Source organism: Colobus angolensis, unplaced genomic scaffold, assembly GCF_000951035.1.
Source record: "Colobus angolensis palliatus isolate OR3802 unplaced genomic scaffold, Cang.pa_1.0 Scaffold306, whole genome shotgun sequence".
In the NCBI taxonomy this organism is placed as follows: Eukaryota; Metazoa; Chordata; class Mammalia; order Primates; family Cercopithecidae; genus Colobus; species Colobus angolensis.
In genome coordinates, this window is record NW_012116333.1 from 172194 (window position 1) to 177218 (window position 5025).

Here is a 5025-nt window from a genome sequence, read left to right on the forward strand (position 1 = left end):
CAGGACATAGGCATGGGCAAGGACTTCATGTCTAAAACAACAAAAGCAACGGCAACAAGAGCCAAAATTGACAAATGGGATCTAATTGAACTAAAAAGCTTCTGCATAGCAAAATAAACTACCATCAGAGTGAACAGGCAACCTACAGAATGGGAGAAAATTTTTGCTATCTATTCATCCGACAAAGGGCTAATATCCAGAACCTATAAAGAACTCGATCAAATTCACAAGAAAAAAACAAACAACCTCATCAAAAAGTGGACAAAGGATATGGACAGACACTTCTCAAAAGAAGACATTTATGCAGCCAACAGACACATGAAAAAATGCTCATCATCACTTGCCAACAGAGAAATGCAAATCAAAACAACAATGAGATACCATCTCACACCAGTAAGAATGGTAATCATTAAAAAATCAGGAAACAACAGGTGATGGAGATGATGTGGAGAAATAGGAACACTTTTACACTGTTGGTGGGACTGTAAACTAGTTCAACCATTGTGGAAAAGAAGACATTTATGCAGCCAACAGACACATGAAAAAATGCTCATCATCACTTGCCAACAGAGAAATGCAAATCAAAACAACAATGAGATACCATCTCACACCAGTAAGAATGGTAATCATTAAAAAATCAGGAAACAACAGGTGATGGAGATGATGTGGAGAAATAGGAACACTTTTACGCTGTTGGTGGGACTGTAAACTAGTTCAACCATTGTGGAAAACAGTGTGGCAATTTCTCAAGGATCTAGAACTAGAAATACCGTTCGATCCAGTCATCCCATTACTGGGGATATACCCAAAGGATTATAAATCATGCTGCTATAAAGACACATGCACACGTATGTTTATTGCGGCACCATTCACAATAGCAAAGACTTGGAATCAATCCAAATGTCCATCACTAACAGACTGGATTAAGAAAATGTGGCACATATACACCATGGAATACTATGCAGCCATAAAAAAGGATGAGTTCATGTCCTTTGTAGGGACATGGATGCAGCTGGAAACCATCATTCTCAGCAAACTATTGCAAGAACAGAAAACCAAACACTGCATGCTCTCACTCATAAATGGGAATTGAACAATGAGATCACTTGGACACAGGAAGGGGAACATCACACACTGGGTCCTATTTTGGGGAGGGGGAGGGAGGAGGGACAGCATTAGGAGATATACCTAATGTGAATGATGAGTTAATAGGTGCAGCACACCTACATGGCTCGTGTATACATATGTAACAAACCTGCATGTTGTGCACATGTACCCTAGAATTTAAAGTATAATAAATAAAATAAATAAAACAAATAAAAGATGTCCAAAATATCAGATGTATTCCCCAGATGTATACAACTATATATATTAATTTGAAAAGTCACTAGAACCCAAAGCAGTCTACAAATTATACATAATCCCTATCAAAATCTAAACTGCATTTTTTGAAGAAATAGAAAAATTTATCTAAATATTGATATACATTCTGAATAGACAATCTTGAAAAATAACTGAGTTGAAGATCTCACACTCCCTGATTTCAAAACATGTTACAAAGCTACAGTAATTAAAACAGCATGACACTGGCATAAAGAAAGACATATAGACCAATGGAATAGAATAAAGAACCCATTAAAAGAAAACTCCACATATAAGGTCAAATAATGTTTACAGCATTCCAGATCCACTCAATGAGGGAAGAACATTATCTTCAACAAATAGTGTTGGGAAACTTGGATATCCACATACAAAAGAATGAAGCTGAACCCAGATATCCACATACAAAAGAATGAAGCTGAACCCTTGTCTTACACCATATACAAGAATTAACTCAAAATGGATTCCAGATTTAAGTGGAAGACCTAAAACTATAAAACTCTTAAAATAAAGCATAGGGGAAAATCTTCATAACATTGGATTTGGCAATTATTTTTTAATATGACACCAAAAGTACAGACAACAAAAGAAAAAATAGGCAAGTGGGACTACATCAAACTTTTTAACTTTTATGTGTTAAAGGACATAACAATGATTTAAAAAAAAATTGTGGATAGAAGAAAATATTAGTAAAGTATATATCTGATAAAGGGTTAATATCCAGAATATATAAATAACTTCTACAACACAATATTTAAAAATAATATAATTTTAAAATGGCAAAAGGATTTGAATAGACATTTCTTTTAAAATTATATATGAATGGGCAACAAACATAAGAAAAAATGCTCAACATCCAAACTGGAAAGGAAATCATTAGAGAAATGTAAATCAAAACCACAATGTAATATCTCCTCACAAAAACTGAGATGTTTACTATTTAAAAAAAAGAAATATTAGAGAGGATGCAGTTGATAGCAAACAACTTAAAAGCAAAGTGACCCTAGATACTAACTCAAAGCCACATGTAAAAACAAAAAGTTCTGGCAAAGATATTTATTTGTGTTTTCATTAATTTATTTATTGAGAGTTATGCTGTTTTGTTGTTGTTTACTGTTTTGTTTTTACTTTTTCAACTTTTATTTTAGATTCAGAGGGCACTTACGCAAGTTTGTTACCTGAGTATATTGCGTGATGCTGAGGTTTGGGGTATGAATGATCCCGTTATCCAGATACTGAGAATAGTACTCAACAGTTTTTCAACACTTTCTTCTTTCCCTCCATCACCACTCCAATAGTCTCCAGTGTCTATTGTTGCCATCTTCATGTACATGAGTACCCGGTGTTTGTCTCCCACTTATGAGTGAGAATATGTGGTATTTGATTTTTCTGTTCCTGTATTAATTTGCCTAGGATAATGGCCTCTAGCCAAATCCATGTTGCTGCAAATGACATGATTTTCTACATTTTTATGACTGCATAGAATTCCATGGTGTATATGTACCACATTTTCTTTAGTCAATTCACTGTTGATGGGCACCTAGGTCGATTCCATGACTTTGCTGTTGTGAATAGTACTGCAATGAACATGTCAGTGCATGTGTCTTTTTGGTAGAATAAATTGTTTTGTTTTGGACATATACCCAGTAATGGGGTTGCTGGGCCAAATGACAGTTCTGTTTTAAGTTATTTGAGAAGTCTCCGAACTCCTTTCTACAGAGGTTGAACTAATTGACATTTCCACCGTCATGCATAAGCACTCCCTTTTCTCCTCAGCCCCACCAACATCTATTGCTTTCTGACTTTTTAATAATAGCCATTCTGATGTGGGAGATGGTAGTCCATTTGGGGTTTCCTTTTTCTTTTTAGACAGTCTCGCTCTGTCACCCAGGCTGTGGCACAATGTTGGCTCACTGCAACCTCCACCTCCTGAGTTCAAGTGATTCTCCTACCTCAGCCTCCTGAGTAGCTGGGATTACAGGCACCTGCCAACACACCCAGTTAATTTTGGTATTTTTAGTAGAGACAGGGTTTGGCCATGTTGGTGAGGCTGGTCTCTAACTCCTGACCTCAGGTGATCCACCTGCCTTGGCTTCCCAAAGTGCTGGGATTGCAGGCGTTAGCCACTATGGCTGGCCTCACTGGCTTTTTGACTTGCATTTCTCTGATGATTAGTAATGATGATCCTTTTATCATATGTTTGTTGGCCACTTGTATGTCTTCTTTTGAGATGTGTCTGTTCATATCTTTTCCCCATTTTTCAATAGGATGATTTGTTTTTTCCTTGTCTAGCTGTTTAAGTTCCTTATAGATTCTGGATAGTAGTCCTTTGTCTGGTGCATAATTTGTGAATATTTTAACTCATTCTGTAGGCTGTCTATTTAATCTGTTGATAGTGTCTTTTCTTGTACAGAAGTTGTTCAGTTTAATTAGGTCTCGCTTGTCAATTTCTGTTTTTGTTGTAATTGCTTTTGAGGACTTAATCATAAATTCTTTCCCAAGGCCTGTGTCTGGAATGGTGGTTTCTGAGGTTTTATTCTAGGATTCTTTTACTTCAAGGTCTTATATTTAAATCTTTAATCCATCTTGAGTTAATTTTGGTATGTGGCAAAAGATAGGTGTCTTGTTTTATTTTTCTGCGTATGGCTAGCCAGCTATCCCAGGACCACTCATTCAATAGGGAGTCCTTTCCCCTTTGCTTACTTTTGGTAACTTTGTCAAAGATTAGATGGCTGTAGGTGTGCAGATTTACTTCTCAGCTCTCTATTCTGTTCAACTGGTCTAGCTGTCTGTTTTTGTACCAGCACCATGCTACTTTGGTTACTGTAGCCATATTAGTATAGTTTGAAGCCAGGTAATTTGATGCCTCTGGCTTTGTTCTTTTTGCTTAGGATTGCTTTTTGGGCTGTTTGTAGTTGTTGTTCCACATGAATTTTAGAATAGTTTTTTCCAATTCTATAAAAACACGACATTGGTAGTTTGGTAAGAATAGCGTTGAATCTGAGGACGGAGCAAGATGGCCGAATAGGAACAGCTCCAGTCTCCAACTCCCAGTGTGAGCGACACAGAAGACCGGTGATTTCTGCATTTTCAACAGAGGTACTGGAGTCATCTCACTAGGGAGTGCCAATCGCTGCTGGTCAGCTGCTGCAGCCTGACCAGGGAGAGCTGAAGCAGGGCAAGGCATCGCCTCACCTGGGAAGTGCAAGGGGGAAGGGAATCCCTTTTCCTAGCCAGGGGAAATGAGACACACAACACCTGGAAAATCGGGTAACTCCCACCCCAATAACGCACATTAAGCAAACGGGCACACCAGGAGAATATATCCCTCACCTGGCCGGGAGGGTCCCACGCCCACGGAGCCTCCCCCATTGCTAACACAGAAGTCTGGGGAGATCTAACCACAAGGCAGCAGCGAGGCTGGGGGAGGGGCGCTCGCCATTGCTGAGGCTTACGTAGGTAAACAAAGCCGCTGGGAAGCTCGAACTGGGTGGACCTTACAGCAGCTCAAGGAAACCTGCCTGTCTCTGTAGACTCCACCTCTGGGGACAGGGCACAGCTAAAAAAACAACAGGAGAAGCAGCACAGGCCTCTGCAGACGTGAACGACTCTGTCTGACAGCTTTGAAGAGAGCAGTGGATCTCC

The 5025-nt window shown here is 38.8% G+C and overlaps 1 protein-coding gene and 1 pseudogene across 2 annotated transcripts in view; both read right to left on the minus strand.

Moving 5' to 3' along the window:
- The window catches only part of LOC105517695 (olfactory receptor 13A1), a 20412-nt gene extending 15624 nt beyond the window's left edge, over positions 1-4788 (minus strand). The window contains exon 1 of the mRNA XM_011950315.1: positions 4714-4788. The gene's annotated coding sequence lies outside the window, so the exon portion shown is untranslated. The remainder of the gene's footprint in view (positions 1-4713) is intronic.
- Positions 1-5025, minus strand: part of LOC105517731 — a 731019-nt pseudogene that overhangs the window by 137077 nt on the left and 588917 nt on the right. The window lies entirely within an intron of this gene.